The following is a 17,541-nucleotide window of genomic DNA, read 5'->3' as shown; positions in this document are numbered from 1 at the left end:
TCTCATGAAGAAATACCATTTTAAGCTCTTTAAAAAAAAAATCTGTTAACACAGATTAATAAGCATATGATGAAAACTAGGTACATATGATTCTGAAAATAATACTCTTTCTACCAGCTATTATAATATCCATTTGATTAAATGTTGGCCTTTAAGATGGGCCCTACGTTGACAAGTTTTGATGTTGGGAGATGGGTATTTTGGGGGTCATCATATCATGACTTCTGTATATCTTTGACTTCCCAAAATGAAAAAGTTTTCTTAAATAGAAAGAATAGTAGATGGAAAAGCCATTTTGTCCTATTTGTTCATATTCAGCAACTATTAATTCTCTACTCTGTGGTGAATACTAGGGGTATTTTGTTAATAAAGGCAGAAGATGTTGGAATTCACATTTCTCATGTCAGAGGCAGATGCTAATTGCATGGTTAAAGGCACCAACTCCCATGTTAGACTGCCTGGCTTCACCTACTGGCTGGGTGATTTTGAACTTCTTAATTTAAAAGATGGAGGCTAAGAATCACGTCTACCTGCTAGGGTTTTGGGGAGGCTTGAATCAGAGAACCCATGAAAATTCCTTTGTGTGGTGCTCCGAAACTCCAATACTTTGGCCACCTCATGCAAAGAGCTGACTCATTGGAAAAGACCCTGATGCTGCGAAAGATTGAAGGCAGGAGGAGAAGGGGACGACAGAGAATGAGATGGTTGGATAGCATCACTGACTCAATGGACATGGGTTTGGGTGGACTCCGAGAGTTGGTGATGGACAGGGAGGCCTGGTGTGCTGCAGTCCCTGGGGTTGCAAAGAGTTGGACACGACTGAGCGACTGATCTGAACTGAACTAGCATTTAGTCAACACTCAATAAGTGTAGACTCTGAAGGAAAGAATTCAGTCAAGCCAGGCCCAAGCTGAGAGGTGCTAAGAGAATGCTTGGAGTGGGCTCCTGGCCTCGCCTGGCATGGTTAAGCAGGGTCTACGGTCAGGAGAGCTTTTCCGGGGGGAGGGATACTTTTGAGTGGAGATGTGAGATGTGGGCGGCACGTCTTTTAATCACAAGTACCCTTTCGTGGGGAAGTGAGGAGGCAAAGTGGCAGCAGGGGGCTCAGGCGGAGGCCTGGTGACTTGAGGAAGCAGGTCTGACTTTGTCTTAGTTTCCTGGTCCTGCCGGAGCTTAAACCACCCAGATGGATTGTCCTGTTCTCCAGGGCAGGAGTCCAGCTGGGTGTCACTGGGCTGAAATCTGGGTCTTGGGGGGGCCATGTTCCCCCCCCCCCCCGCCCCGGAAGCTGTGGAGGCGAACGTGTTTTCTTGACCTTGCAGCCTCCACTTGCAAGGGAGCCCCTGTATGTCCCTGGGGGCCTCCCAGCCAAGAGAACGGCTCCGTTTGGAAGCTTCGTGGTTCGATTGGGCCCCGTTGGAGCATCCAGGGTAATTCCACATCTTCAGGCCCTTAACTTGAACCGCACGCAATCCATAGAGCCCCCTGTACCAGGCTCTGGGGCTGAGGACAAGGCGTCTTTGGGGGCCTTTCTGCCGCCACCTCGCTGGGTTGGCGGTGGCTCCCCAGATGTTTGGGCGGTTGGTTGCGCTCCAGCCAGGTGCTGACAGTTATCCTGGTTGCTCGGCTTTCCTAGGCTCCTGGGCCCTCTCCGATGGTGGCGGTTCGGTGCAGGCAGGCTTCTGTGAAACCTCCCCGATTGTGTCTCCACGGAGCGGCGGTCAGGATCTTCTTTGACCGACTCCTGTGCCCCCGTGCCCCCATCCCCTCCAGGTCACGCCTGCTCTGCACCCTGACGGGGGTTTTGAACCGCAGCTATTTTACCTTCTGGTTTTTCTGTTGCTTTTGCCTGTGTAATTCTTTTTGCACACTAGCCTTAAATACTGCCTTATGATAAATAAAATTCATATTATAATATTGGGTTGGCCGAAAAGCTTATTCAGGTTTCCAATCCTGTCTCATGGAAAAACCCAGAAGAGCTTTTTGGCCAACCCAGGATTGAGTATTTTCTTCTCCGTTAATACTGACTGGCTGAGAGCTAGGCCTCCCTCCTAACAGACCCCCACTGACTGGGAGTGCTTTTATAGACCTCTGACCGTTGGAGTTACACCAGAGGAAAGCAGAGAAAGAGTAAATTAGAGAGAACTTGTATTATGCTGTGTTCTTGTCTCTGTCCATTCCTACATCTGCCTTTAAAGCTTTTTGAGCGTTAATTACCTCTTCCTGCCGTTGTCATCTGCACTTAGGTAGGTATAGCAGATAAATTAATGAAAACTATTAATATTTCTATAGCTTATGATAGTCTTAATTATTTATGAGCATTAAATGAGATTTAAAAGCATTCTTTGAGCCACTATTTTTGAGACGAATCACAGCTGCCTTGAATTACTCTTTCTCTCTCGACTCGGTTTTCTGTAAAGTTAGATGCAGATTATAAAAGCCTAAAAAGCTGTGGGGGGAAATTAATCTATCTTCTAAGTGAATAAAGAACAGCTAGATGGCATTCTTGGGAGTATTTATGAAAAATAAGTCCCTGGTTTTTTTCCTCTCGTCGTTTTTTTAATGTACATCTCCAGTTCAGTTCAGTCACTCAGTCGTGTCCAACTCTTTGCAACTCATGGACTGCAAGCACACCAGGCCTCCCTGTCCATCACCAACTCCCAGACTGTGCTCAAACTCATCATCAAGTCGGTGATGCCATCCACCCATCTCATCCTCTGTCACCCGCTTCTCCTCCTGCCTTCAATCTTCCCAGCATCTGGGTATAAATATCTCCAGCGCTCCTCAAATAAGAGCACAGTAAACCCTTGTGAACCCGCAGTGGCAGAATCCACACACCATCCTGGCTTTACCATACCTGCTTCAATTGCCCTCCTTTCTTTGCTTTTTGAGTTTTTGTTCATTGGCTTGCTTCTGGAGAATTTTGAAGCAAATATCAGCACCTATGTCATTTCACCCCTAGATTTTTTTTTTCTTAATATATATATTTTATTGAAGTGTAGTTGACTTATAATGTTTCAGGTGTGCAGCAAGGTAATTCAATTATACATATACCCGTATATTATTTTTGAAATTATTTTCCATTATAGGTTATTATAAGATATTGATTATAGTTCCCTGTGCCAGACAGTAAACTTTTGTTGCTTGTTGCATGCCAACTTTTAAAATTAGAAATCTAGTATGCTATGCATACTAAGTCAAACAAGTGGAATCAAAATGTCATACATTTTTTAGTTAGGCAAAAATTCACAAGCTTTCTAAAATATATATAATACATATTTATATATGTATACAAAGCTTTTATACTATTCTTGATAAAGGCTTGAGAAGGAGCATCAAAAAAAAGGATGGAGAAATTGGAAGACATGAACTAAATGGAATGGGAGCCCTGAATATGAAATAGAAATAAATGAAACAAACTAGATAGGAATAAAAGATCATCATATAGGTCTGGTGTTCCTAAACATGGCTTCTCATTAGAAATATATCTGGAGCTTTGGAGGAAAAAAGCAATACCTGGGCATTTGTATTTTTCAAAAAATTCCAAGATAATTGATATGCATCTAGATTTTAAAAAATGATTACAAAAAAAAGTGATTACAGGTTTTACTATTAAATAGTAGTTTTTGTGATATAGAATTCTATTGTTTTTCTGTTGACCAGTCCTGATACAGTGAGTAATAGTTACATAATCATAATCACAATGGTAAAAGATGTTTATCAGTTTTCACAATAGCCAAACAAAAAATAAAAGATAATTACAGTTGTGAGCCATAATGGGGATGTGATTAACCTAGCAATATAAAATAATTGCATGCAATTTGGGGGGTCACGCGAGTGATGTGATGAGTGGAAGCGCATATATGTCCATGCTTTCATCCACCCAGCCAGTCTCTGTCTTTTGGTTGGTGCATTTAATCCATTTACATTTAAGGTAATTATCAATATCTGTGATCCTGTTTACCATTTTCTTCATTGTTTGGGATTATGTTCTGTAGGTCTTCTCTTGTGTTCCAGCCTGGAGAAGTTCCCTTCGGATTTGCTGTAAAGCTGGTTTGCTGGTGCTGAAGTCTCTGAACTTTTGCTTGTTTGGAAAGCTTTTGACTTCTCCATCAAATCTGAATGAGAGGCTTGCTGAGTAGAGTACTCTTGGTTGTAGGCTCTTCCCTTTCATCACTTTAATATATCATGCAGTTCTCTTCTGACTTGTAGAGTTTCTGTTGAGAAACCAGCCGATAACCTGAAGGGAGTTTCCTTGTATGTTATTTGTAGTTTTTCCCTTCTTGCTTTTAATCTTTTGTCTTTGTCTTTAATTTTTGTCAGTGTGATTACTGTGTCTCTCACGACGTTCCTCCTTGGGTTTACCCTGCCTGGGATTCTCTGTGCTTCCTGGACTGGGTTGTCTATTTCTCTTCCCATGTTAAGGAAGTTTTCAGCTATTATCCCTTCAAATATTTTCTCAGGTTCTTTCCCTCTCTCTCTTCTCCTTCTGGGACCCCTGTAATGCGAATGTTGTTGCGTTTAATGTTGTCCTAGAGGTCTCTTAGGCTGTCTTCATATTTTTTTCCCCCATTCTTTTTTCTATATTCTGTTTTGGAGTAAGTGATTTCCAACATTCTGTCCTCCAGGTCATTTATCCATTCTTCTGCCTCAGTTATTCTGCTGTTGATTCCTTCTCATGTATTATTCATCTTTGTTTGTTTGTTCTTTTAGTTCCTTGGTAAACATTTCTTGCATCGTCCCCATTGTTTTCCCGAAATGTGGTTTTTGTTTTAGCCACTGTGGGATTGTGGTTCTTCTGTCTGCCGTCTGAAGGAGCAGGCTAGGAGGCTTGTGCAAGCCTCCTGATGGGAGGGACTGGTGGTGGGAAAAACTGAGTCTTGCTCTGGTGGGCAAGGCCTTGCTCAGTAAAACTTTAATCCAATTATCTGCTGATGGGTGGGGTTGTGCTCCCTCTGTCCTTTGGCCTGAGACAACCCCGCCCTGGGGTCTGTGGGCCCTCTCACCCACCCGGGGTGGAGGGGTGTGGATTTGATTTTATCATGATTGTGCCCTTCCTGCCATCTCAGTGTGGCTTCTGCTTTGTCTTTTTTTGGTGGGTTCCAGCGTCCTCTTGTCAATGATTGTTCGACAGGAAGTTGCAGCTTTGTTACTTTCACAGGAGGAGATAAGCTCATGTCCCTCTACTCTGCCATCTTGAACCGGAAGTATCCCTCACCCCTAAATATTTTGGTATTGAATTTTATTCAAAAATTTACTTTTTAAATAACTATAATCCTACCTAACAATTTGGAGAAGGCAATGGCAACCCACTCCAGTACTCTTGCCCTGGAAAATCCCATGGACAGAGGAGCCTGGTAGGCTGCAGTCCATGGGGTCGCACAGAGTCGGACACGACTGAAGTGATTTAGCAGCAGCAGCAGCAGCAGCTACCTAACAATTAACAAAAAGTCTTTGATATTGTGTAATGCTGTATTCAAATATCCCCAGTTGTCTAAAATAATCTGTTCAGCTGTTTTATTCAAAGCAAGATCAAAGCAAAGCTCTTTTATTGTATTTGGTTTATATTAATATATCTCTTAGTCTGTTTTAATTATAATAATGAATACGTGCCATCTTAGCTTAATTCAGAATGCTCTTACTCTTATATCTACCTTTTGCTTTTATCTCATTGTTTGACATCAATTGCATGCTCTCATGCTTTCAGTCATTATTTTGAATTTATATAAAGTAAAATTGACCTTTTTTGTTGTATAATACTTCGAGTTTTAAAATTGATTCCTGTAACCTTATAGAGCACTCCCATCACCAGAAATACCCAGAAAACAAAAGAAGCCCTCCCTCATTCTGCACCCTTAAAGTGAAACCCTCACCCTGCCCCTAATTTCTGATCACCCTTGATCTGGTCTCCATCTTTATACTTTTGCCTTTCCCAGAAAGTCACGTAAGTGAAGTTACACAGTATGTAACCTCTGAGACTGGCTTCTTACATTCAGAGGACATCTTTGAGATTCGCCCACATGTGGATCCTTTCTTCATCTGCTGGACATAGCACGAGTTTATCCATCCACTGTTGAGCATCTGTTGAACATTTGGATTCTTCATAAATTTTGGTGGTTATGAATAGAGCTGCTACAAACATTTGTATATGGGATTTTATGTGATCAAAAGTTTTTATCTTTCTATGGCGGATCCCTCGGACTAGGTGGCTGGGTCAGGGGGTAGGTGTGCGTTGAACTTCATAAGAAACTGCCAAGTTGTCTCCCAAAGTGGCTGTTGTTGGTCAGTCGCTAAGTGGTGTCCGACTCTTTGCAACTGCATGGACTGGAGCGCACCAGGCTCCTCTGTCCAGAGGATTTCTCAGGCAAGAATACTGGAGTGGGTTGCTATTTCCTTCTCCAGGGGATCTTCCCTACCCAGGGATCGAACTCGCATTTCCTGCTTTGGCAGACAGATTCTTTACTGCTGAGTCACCAGGGAAGCCGCACCATTTTGTATCTCTATCAGGAATGTAGGAGAGTTCCAGTTGTTCTGTGTCCTTGACAGCACTTGATATTGTCAGGTTTTTAAAATTTGAGCCACCTTAATTGGTGTGTTGTTTTTTTTTCTTTTAATTATCTGATTTCAGTTTTTTGAGTATCATAGAAATATTTTAAATAATTCTTGAATAAATTACCAAACTAAATTTATTTTATATACCCATTAGAAATATTTCTGGTATTCTGGTGATAGTCTACATTTTAATATGTTAAATATTCTGTATCGGAAAATAGCTAGATTAAAACCAGATTAGTCTACAGATGCGCGTCTTCCTTGGATCTCACCCACTGACACGTCGTATTTGGCAGAGGTTTACAGAGCAGTGTCTGGACCGTGATGCATTTTGCAGTGACCATTCATTATATGTGTCTCGCGCATGTCTTGCTCCCAAAGGCATGTGCTTTTACCATGAGCACTGTGATTTCTCTTGCCATCAGTTTTATGCTAGATTAGATTGATTGGTGAATAGTTAATTCCATGAAAGCAAATGGATGTAGGCAGAGAGTGATTTGAGTGCCTTTTAGCCAGGTGAACCCTGTTGTCCTTTAAAGATGGACCGCTCCTGTGTGTCTGAGGCAGCAGTAAATGCTTGTGTTTGAATCCCTTTTTCCTTCTGAAAGCATGCTGAGCTCAGGAAGAAAACCATTTGAGATCTGTGAAATAAAGCTCATATATCCCCCACTGGAAGATTTAGGAACATGGCTACTGATCACTGTTGCTTGCAAGTGTGGAGTTGACTCCTGGACTGCTTACCAGAATATCCCTGGTGGTGCTGTTCCTCACCGCTCACATGAGGTGAAACTGTGAAGTCTTGGGGTGGACAAGGTCTTTGCTAAGATGGGGCCTATCTTTAAATTCAGGTCTCCCCCGTTAGCTGCTGTGGTTTGAGCTTCTGGTGGGTAGTAGTATCATTTAAAAAGCGTGGACCTTACTGTCATCTAACTGGAAGAGTAGTGTCCATGCAGGTTTTACTTTGTGACCAGACTCTCTCTGCTTTTGCTTCTTGAAAGTTGCTGGAGGGTCAGACCTATTGACAGACCTTCCTTTGTGACATAGGGCATCAGAAAGAAAAATGCGTCTGATCAAGGAAGGGAGACTGAGGACAGATGGCCGGGAGGGCTTCACGCTGCTGTGGTCTAAAGCCTCGGAGGCCAAGTGCCAGGAAAATTCAGTTCAGAATGAAAAGAAATGGGTTTCTGTGGTTAAGTCATTTTTAAAACGGACGTACTGATAGACTTTTATTACATCAGTTAGATTGGAGTACATCAAAATTACTGAAGGATTGATTAGTAAGGATGTTGCCTCCATTGGACCCAAGTCTTTGTTTTAAGAGTTATTATGGATATTCTTTAAACTTTATGCTTGTTGGTATTAATAAAGTCTTGGATATATGTATATTTTGGAGGGGGTTGAAGGAAGGCATAATGCAAATTTATTGGGGCTTTAAGTCCAGGGTTTCGAACACCGGACTAATGCACCTGCTGCCCCCTGGTGGCGGCGTATTAAACAGTGCGGTTCAGAGGAGTTCTGGAGGGCGCAAGCCCATTGCTCCTAGAAGAGGATTGTAGAGGGAGACAGGAAATGGTTTCTCTTTCCAGCTTTTCTCATAATTACCACCTGTAATTATGACCTCAGGCAAATAATGTAGTTTGACTAAGTCTAGATTTCACTTTCTTCCATTTTAAAGTGTAATTGCTTCCTGTTTTAGCATCTTAAAATTCTCCTATGGTAACAGCAAATATTAGTGAAATGTTCCACTTCTTCCCTTATTAGCTGAATCCTAAAAAATCCCAGATATTTATTCAGGAAAGCAGACTCCAGAGCAACTCCTGAAGCTTAACACAAATTTGACTCAGGGCCACGAACTGCATAGACCTGTTTGTAGCATCAGTTCAGTTCAGTCGCATCCGACTCTTTGCGACCCCATGAATTGCAGCACGCCAGGCCTCCCTGTCCATCACCAACTCCCGGAGTTCACTCAGACTCATGTCCATCGAGTCCGTGATGCCATCCAGCCATCTCATCCTCTGTCGTCCCCTTCTCCTCCTGCCCCCAATCCCTCCCAGCATCAGAGTCTTTTCCAATGAGTCAACTCTTCTCATGAGGTGGCCAAAGTACTGGAGTTTCAGCTTCAGCATCATTCCCTCCAAAGAAATCCCAGGGCTGATCTCCTTCAGAATGGACTGGTTGGATCTCCTTGCAGTCCAAGGGACTCTCAAGAGTCTTCTCCAACACCACAGTTCAAAAGCATCAATTCTTCGGTGCTCAGCCTTCTTCACAGTCCAACTCTCACATCCATACATGACTACTGGAAAAACCATAGCCTTGACTAGATGGACCTTAGTCGGCAAAGTAATATGTCTCTGCTTTTGAATATGCTATCTAGGTTGGTCATAGCTTTCCTTCCAAGGAGTAAGCGTCTTTTAATTTCATGCCTACAGTCACCATCTGTTTGTAGCATAGTCCATATTAAATCAACATGGTGACTGTGTATTATGAAAGCATAATTGATACAAGTTGCATCATTTAAACGTTAATTTTCTTATATTTAACAGTGGTTTTTAAAAAACATAAGATTTACCATCCTAACCAGTGATAAGTGTACAGTTCAATGTATTTATAATGTTGCACACAGATCTCCAGAACTCTTTCATCCCACAGAACTGAAACTCTTACCCAGTCAACAAGTCCCCATTCCTTTCTCTCTGCAGCCCTTGGCAACCATCATTCTGCTTTCTGTCTCTGAATTTGATGACTCTGGGTCCCTCCTGCGAGTGGAGTCGTAGCAGTCTCTGTCTTCTTGTGATTGACTTATTTCACTTAGCACATTGTCCTCAGGTTCAACCATGGTGTGGTGTGTGCCTGGAGCTCTTTCCTCTTCAGGGCTGATGGTCATGTATAGAGACCACATTTTGTTTGTTCGTCCATTGATGGACACTTGGGGGGCTTCCACCTCTTAGCTACTGTAATGATATTTCATAATTATATAATGCATATATTACTGATGCAGAGAGGCCTTATTTATTCAGTTTTTTTCCTGTGTATAAAAGGTTAAACTTCATCAGAAAGGACACCATTCAGCCACACTAGATGACTAGGATATGACTTTTTTTATGGATGAGTTGAAAAGGAACTAACATCTATTGGACACAAGCTCTGTGCCAAGTACTTACATATCTGTGATACATTCTGTTGCTTAGTCCTTATAATAATTCTTTGATTTGTCCTCTCTCAGAAGGGGACTGATACTTACTAATATCACTGTGTGCCAGAATTTTGATGTACTGAATACATTGTCTCATATAATTCCCATACATCAGTCTTGGAGGTGGGCATTATTAGCCTCATTTTTTACGTGATGTAACTGTGGTTCAGAGGGATGAAACACCTTGAGCAAGGTCACACGGCTAAAGGCATCAGGGTTTCATTTGACGAGGAAGTGAAACACGTCCAGTGCAAAAGCACGTGTCCTTCGGTCTGCGCCCTGCTGACCAGAGTAACACCTCTCCTGTGGGCCTGGGGGTGTGCTCTGCCATCTTCTCTGAGGGTTCCTGTGCGCCTCACGTGACTCTCCTCGGGATTTAGAAACCTAGAGCTGGGGCCAGTTTGAACCCCCAGGGCAGTGTGAGGCGGATAGAGATGGGGCTGGACAGTGGCTGACCGCTGTGACCAGCATGAAGAGACTTGACCCTCTGAGTGTGTTACCCCAGCCTTAGTGGCTGCAAGCAACACATACCCGCCCACAGTTTAGGGGATGAGGGTGAGACTCGGGGGCCACTCAGCTGGGTGGCTGTAGCTCGGGCTGGCAGGACTGTGGTTGCTCCAGGCTGACTTGGGGGGATCTAAGCTCACCCACGTGACAGCCCGCAGGCCTTGGGTCCTCTCTGTGTCTCTGGGGAGACCTCACTTCATCTCCACGTGGGTGTTTCCTGACTTAGGCTTGTCACTGGCTTTCTGGAGAGCAAGGGGCTCAGATGGAGCCAGGGTCTTGTTATAACCCAGCCTCGGAGGTGACAGCCCATCAGTTCCTCTGTGTTCTGTTTGAAGCGAATCCCTGGACCCGACCTTCACCCGAGGGGCAGGATCATGGGGGTCATCTGAGAGGCTGCCCGCCAGAGCCCCAGGCTGGGACTCAGGAGGGCAGCCTGGAAGCAGTGAGACCACTTGGGGGCTGCTCATCCAAGATGTGACCAAGTGGGCGAGGAAGAGGGAGGCGTTGTTAGCAAGCAGTCAGGGGAAGGAGGAGGAGGTGGGAAGGAGGAGGAGGTGGGAAGGACCAGGTGGTCTGAGGGCTGCCCAAGTGACACGCGTGCAGCCGCCAAGCAGCATCGTCTTCAGAGTCTTCTCTTGAGATGCCGACCGTGTGCAAAACTACTGACCGGTCAGCAGATCTGTTCCTGGACTTCAGTCATGAGAAACCAGCTTCTGCAGAGAGGGCTTTGCAGGACCCCTTTGTGCCAGGAAACACATGAGAGCTACTAGGCAGTTAGCTCGTTTTAACACAGGTTTTCAAGTCGCGAAGTACCGGGGCTGTAACTTTTCAGCCTCATCTTACAAGTGCCGCTGTGCCTGGACTTTCCATACTGAGACGCATTATTCGGTGGCCAGGCAGCTGAGCCAGGCTCCACAATTCTCACGTGTCCTCTCACAGGTCCGCGCTGCGTCCTTTGCTCATGATGTCGGAAGGACTGTGTTTCTCCTTCCTGAAATCTACCCCCTTTGACGTCTGACCGGAACAGAAGTTACGTGAAAGAATGATATATTCACAGATCTTGGATATTTAGTTTCTGGTCACGTTAGCAGCAAGCCAGTCTAAAGATTAACTGAATTTGGGGAGGAGACGGGGGACATACAGGGCCAGAAGATTGAGGGGGCTGGTGACAGGCCATCACGCATGAACTGTTACAGCCAGAGAAAGAGTATTTCAGGTTTATTTCCCTCCAGTCTTTTCCTTGCATGAGTACATTCAGACTTAAAAAGCAAATGTGAAAAACCGTCCTTTAAACCTGTGTGATTCCTGGGAATGCAGCTCCCTGGGTGCTGGCTGAAGCTGTGAGCTGGGCGTCCGGGCTTCCCTGCCCGTGAGGGCCTGGCTGCAGCTGCCGTGGGCTCACCCAGCACAGAGCAGGCGCGGCCCTGCAGTGTGTTATGCTGGTGACACCAGCTGTCGAGAGTGGAAACTGTGATCTCTCCCACAGCGTTAAAGAGGCTGGTTTTGTTGCCTGATATTTACACATAGGCTGACCTGGACTCATAAGAGAGTAAACATAAACTGTTTACTTAGGAAAATGTATATTCAGAGCTTCCCCGGTGGCTCAGTGGTAAAGAATCTGCCTGCCAACGCAGGGAACAGGGGTTCGATCCCTGGTCCAGGAAGATCCCACATGGTGCAGAGCAGCTAGGCCCAAGTGCCGCGACTGCTGAGCCTGTGCGCTAGAGCCCGGGAGCTGCAACTCCTGAGCCCACGCCCACAGTTGCAAAGCCCGCATGCCCAAGAGCCCGTGCTCCACACCCAGGGAGAAGCCAACGCAGCGACAAAGACCCACAGCCAAAAATAAAGATTAAAAGGAAAACGTATCCTCAGCAGTACTGTTTAGGGAACGGTCTCATAGCTACACAAAATGCTGGGGAAGTCCAGAGGACTAATGAGCACTAGATTTGAAAAGGGCCGCCTTGTCGTCAGCCTGAGATATGTTTGATTCGGTGTTATCTTTGTTTTTATGTATTGTTTTCCTTTTTGTATGATGTGGACTTACGGCATTTTTCTAAGAAAAGACGTATGTTTGTACATATGTTGATGTTTGGAAAATTTGCTTTTCTAGTTAATTAAAACTTCCCATATAGATGAAGGCTAAGAGAACATCTTTGCTAGAAAGTCTTGGGAAAATCAGCTTTCCTTCCCGGTTTTTACAGTATACAGAACATGATGAATCCTCTTTAATCCATACGTTAGGGATTGTTCAACAGCATCAATATAGACGGAAAGACCTTATTCACAAAAGACAAGGTGTGGAAGCAATCTCAGTGCCTACCAGCAGATGAATGGGTGAAGAAAATGTGTGTATCTGTATATGTGTGTGTACAGTATTTCATTATATACACGGGCTTATGCACACACACGTATATAAATTTACTCAGCCATACAGAAGGCAGGCCTCCCGTTCACAGCAGCATGGATGGACCTGGAGGATGTTATGCTAATATTTCAACCAAATGTTTACTGGGAAGCTGCTTTGTCGTTGTTCATTTCTTTGTGGTCAAAATAGAGACAGTTGGCTAAAGGAGCATTCCCAGGACCAGACAAATGAGCCCATTCACGCTCTCCACACAGGTTTTGTTCTGTGGGGAACAAGTCCAGTGGGTCCCTGCCCTTCAGAGGGTTGGCAGGAGGGAATAACTGGAAGGTGGGGCAGAACGCTCAGATGCAAAGGACTGAGGAGGCTTTGGGATGGAGCAGGACTAAGCTGGGGAGTGCAGGGTGGGTCAGATTTGGGGGGAAGGTGTCAGTGTGGGGTCCCGGGTAATTGTCAGAGATTGTCACTGAGGGGCTCTGGGTAGGGCTGGGGGGCAGGGGCTAAGTTGGTGGGGCTCAGGCCACAGTCATGAGAGGGGGGGGCGTGGCCGGGCTGCCAACAGCTGGCTAGGACACTGGCATCCTGAGCCCCTGAGGGGCGTCACACTCGGCCTCAGGAGCTCAGTGTGGCTCGGGGATTAGGGTGGTGGGTGAGAGGATCCTGCAGGGAAAGGCCGGCTGGGGATGTAACTGCTCGAGGCTGGTACGGGCAGAGGCTGCAGGAGGAGGGGGCCACGTAGGCAGCCTGGGGAGGCTGATGCCAGTGAGGGAGAGTTGGGAGAAGAGATGGCGTGGGGAGGCGAGCGGGGGCTCCAGCTTGAGCCGGGCCGGGGTGAGGGACCAGGGTGCCCCCCGGGGAGCGGTCAGGGCAGCCCCCCAGCCAGGGCATTGGCTGGAGGCTGAGGGACGGGGGTCTCTGCACCGAGGATGGAGGGGTGGGTGCCTGAGGCTGCTCGGGGGCGGAGACACCTGAACGGGGCCTCAGACCCTGGAGCTCATCCTTCTTGGTTCTGGAGGCCGCAGGCCCGACATCCAGGTGCGGCTCCTCCCCGGGCTCGAGGGCTGGTTGGCTGCGCCATGGTTTGCTCTCCTTGGCTCTGGGCTGGCCTTGAAGCCAGGAGGTGGCTGTTTGAAAAGAATATCCTGTTTATTCGACAGAAATTTCCAGATACATGTATCAGTGTGAAATAAATCTGCGTACACCTTGATGTGTTTGCTAAACAGGTGAAACAGTAAAAATGAAGCAACCGGAAGGAAAAAAATTTCTCCCCATATGCTCATGTGGCCTGTTGCCTCTGGGCCTGTTTCTCCCTGTGTGCTCATGTGGCCTCTCGCCTCCAGGCCCGTTTCTCCCCGTGTGCTCACGTGGTCTCTCCTCCGGGCCAGTGCACGTGGGCGGCCAGGTCTTTTAAGGCCTCAGTCCTGTTGCAGTAAATGTCCCCAGTGACCCATGCTAACATATCCACCTCTTGAAAGACCCCGTCGCTGGTGCAGTCACAGCCTGACTTCAGCATGTGAGTTTGGAGGGACACAGTTCATTCAGCCTGTAATGGATATAAAGGTAATCTATCCAAGTACAATTGGATAAACTGCTTACGATTCAGGATGAGGAACCCTTTGACTTTGCCCTGTGTTTTCAGAGTGGCATGGGCTGGGGCAGGGGATAAATGCGCTGATCTCTGGAGGCAGCCAGTCCGCACCTACTGGCCATTTGGCTTTGGGCAAGTCCAGCACTTTCTACCTACACCCTTGTCTGTTTTCTTATAGGTAAGATGGAAATGAAGGTGCCTCCTTCAAAGGTTGCTGTGAGGATTAAATTGGTTAAGATAGACGAAGCTCTTGGAGGTGTACTTGGTTCCTAGTAAGTGCCGTCTAAGTGCTGGTTGTGGTTGTCGGTTACACAACCCTCCCTTTGGAGAGGGTGGTGTTTATGCAGAGCTAAAATATGTATATGAGGATGGAAATTGATGTGTTGCCCCCCCTGAACTTTGTTGTATAGAATGTCTAGAGTCGGTGGGCAGGGGCTTCTGACGTCATGGAAAAATTAAACAGTGCTTCTGTGTACTTCTTGTCATTTGACCTCGTGGGTGAGCCTGTGACTTAGGCAGGATGGGGGTTTGCTCCCAGCGAGGCTGAGTGCAGTCCCCCAGGGGCGGCCCTGGACACAGTCCTTTAGAACCCTGCAGCCAAGTATGGCCTAGAAGACGCCCCAGGCCGCGAGCCTCATTTCCGCTGTCTTCTCAGGGCAGGGAGGTTCTGGAGGGTGATCTTTTGAGCAGAATTAACAACATTCTTTGTTGTTTGTGTCATTCAGAGTAACTCTACTGTCTATGGTCTCGACGTTTGTGTCCTCCCGCCAAGACTCACCTGTTGAAATCCTGACCTCCAGCGTGATCATATTTGGGTGCTGGGCCTTTGGGAGGCGATTAGGTCATGAGGTTGGAGCCTTCATGGATGGGATTAGTGCCCTTATGAGGGGACCCCAGAGAGCTCCCTGCCCTTTCCGCTGGGCGAGGACACAGTGCTATGCCCTCTGTGAACCGGAAGGTGGGCCTTCACTCAGCACTGAGTCTCCTGGTGCCTTGAGCTCAGACTTCTTATCCTCCTGAACTGTGAGGAATAAATATGGTTTATCAGTCAGCCTGTTCACGGTAATTTTCTCAGAGCAGACTAAGACAGACTCCTGCTTGTTGGGTCCCTGCCCTTGGAAGGGTCCGTGCGGGCACTTCACCTGTGCCATCTCAGGGGTGCCCACCCGCCTCTGGGAGGCACGACTGAGCATTGGATGGAGGAGGACACTGAGGCTCAGCGGTCCTGTTGCTTGCCAGCGCCAGTGCCCAGGCAGGTCTGATCCTGAAGCCAGGCGCCCCGCCGGCAGCCCTCCCACCACCCAGGGCCCGGGTGGAGGTGTGGCGAGCAACCTCGGCAACAGAGCGGCCGAGTTCTTCTAAGTAACAGGCTGTTGATGCACAGATCTGTTTTCTTTTTGAAGAGAGTAAAGGAGGACCACTTGGAGATCGTTTCAAAATCACATAGTTCAGGTGTTTGTATCACCAGGGAAGAGAGGCCTCGTGTCTCAGAAGAGCCCTCAGTGGCAAGACAAGCTCTAAACTGGGTCAGAAATGGGAGTAACAAGGCAAGAGGTAGGTCTCACCTCTTAATAACCATCAGGGATGGCAGCTCACAGGGGCAGTGTGTGACTATATTATGGAAATTTTGCTTATATGAGAAAACAAAAAGTAATAAAACAGAGTCCAAGGAAGCTTAGATATTAATAATTAATGGTGAGTTCAAGGAGGTTTAGATAAGTAATGGTGGGTTAATATCAGAACTTTAACTAGAAATACCAAACCCGAGAGGTGAAAGTGTCCCGGGAATATTAATGTATAATGAGACAGAGGTGAGTGTAGCCAAGAGCTCACTGCTGAGCAGAGTCCGAAGTCAGGGAGGAAAGAGGGGCCTGCTTCCTGGGACTGGGTACTTGAGACAGGTCATGGCTGATGGAGTCTGAGGGCCTGTGCTTGCGATGAAATGCCCCCTACCCCCCGACCCCCAGCCCTGGAGGAGACGGGGGAGGGTGCAGCCTGGGCTGTGGGCGATGTTCTGGACAGCAGAGATTTCTCCACATACACATCAGTCTTGCTCAATCTCATGTCCTGCTTCTTTAGAAAATAACTCAGTTGTACTCTGAGGACGCTGTGTCCCAGGAACACACTTACACATAAATACAAAATTTGGACAAGAGTCTAGCAAAACAGAGATCCATTATGTGAAGAAATGAAATGCCTGTAACAAACCAAACCAAATGGGCAGGCAAGCCAAAGGGATCTGGCGGGGTCAGAGGACACTGGCACGTGAAGTGGCTGTGGGTCCTTACCTGGGAGGGTCATGCGGGGAACAGTGGGCTTCGCAGGTGCTTGCTGCCCTGGGGACTCCATCTTCTGGGGGACCTGGCTGACCAGGGGGTTTCATGCAGCCAGGAAGTGTGATGCCACACAGCCGTCCTGTCGAGGCTGGGACTTGACCCGGGGCAGTCTGAACTGCCTCTGGAAATGTGCTTGCGTGGAGCTCCCCTGGGCAGAAGCTAACAGGGAAAGGTTTCTCAGCCATCTTCGTTCAAATTAGAGTGGAGAGGAATGGGCAAGTCACTTGGGCAAAGAAGACAAGGCCCAAAATTCACAGGGTACAAACGTTTTACAAGAAGCAAGTAGAATCACGGTGGATAAAAGGGCTTTGCTCAAATGCTGATGTTTGATAGGCCTTTCAAAAAATAAATAGGCTTTACTGATTTGGGTGTGAAAAAATAAACCCATTTAATAATTAAAGTTCAGTGAATTTTTAAAAAATGTTCAGTGAGTTGTGCCAAATGTACGTGCCCCCAGAATTGCCACCACAGTCAGACACGGGACCATTTCCTTCAACCCAGGGGGTGCCCCCGTGCTCCTCTGTCAGGCTTCTCCCCAAGCCCTGCCCTCAGCAGTCCCCACTCCGCTTCCTGGCACTTTGGTGCGCCGTTTCCCGAGCGTCTGTGGACTTACGGCATGTCGCCTTTTGGGTCTGGCCGCTTTCACTCAGCACATGCGTTTGGGATTTAGTTGTATTATTCTATCTATATCCCTCGGTTTCTTTATGGATACTCAAGTTGATGGGCATTCAGGCTGTTTCTAGCTATTATGAATAGAGCTGCCACAAACACTTATGTGCAGGTCTTTATGTAGATGTATGAAACCGTTCATGGTGGGAGTATTCCCAAGAGTGAGACTGCTCAGTTATATGGTGACTATATGTTTAACTTTGAAGATTCTTCCCAAAGTTACTGCACCATTTTGCATTCCCAGAAGAAGCAAGGGACAAGAGTTCCAGTTACCCTACATCTTTGCCACCTCGACTTGCTATTAGCAGTAATTTCAATTTTGCTCATTCTGGTG

At 46.6% G+C, this 17,541-nt stretch overlaps 1 protein-coding gene across 12 annotated transcripts in view; it reads left to right on the top strand.

Moving 5' to 3' along the window:
- Positions 1–17,541, top strand: part of GGACT (gamma-glutamylamine cyclotransferase) — a 53,229-nt gene that overhangs the window by 5,193 nt on the left and 30,495 nt on the right. The window contains exon 1 of one of the 12 annotated variants that reach the window (XM_069601959.1): positions 13,947–14,174. The exons of 6 other annotated variants lie outside the window; for them this stretch is intronic. The gene's annotated coding sequence lies outside the window, so the exon portion shown is untranslated. Of the gene's footprint in view, positions 1–13,946; positions 14,475–17,541 lie in introns of those variants that run through there. 5 more of the 12 variants (XM_069601966.1, XM_069601957.1, XM_069601964.1 and 2 more) reach the window with 5 other exon arrangements.

This window comes from Ovis canadensis, chromosome 10 (genome assembly GCF_042477335.2).
Source record: "Ovis canadensis isolate MfBH-ARS-UI-01 breed Bighorn chromosome 10, ARS-UI_OviCan_v2, whole genome shotgun sequence".
In the NCBI taxonomy this organism is placed as follows: Eukaryota; Metazoa; Chordata; class Mammalia; order Artiodactyla; family Bovidae; genus Ovis; species Ovis canadensis.
The sequence above is the reverse complement of the archived record's forward strand: the minus strand, read 5'-3'. Positions and strand labels throughout refer to the sequence as shown.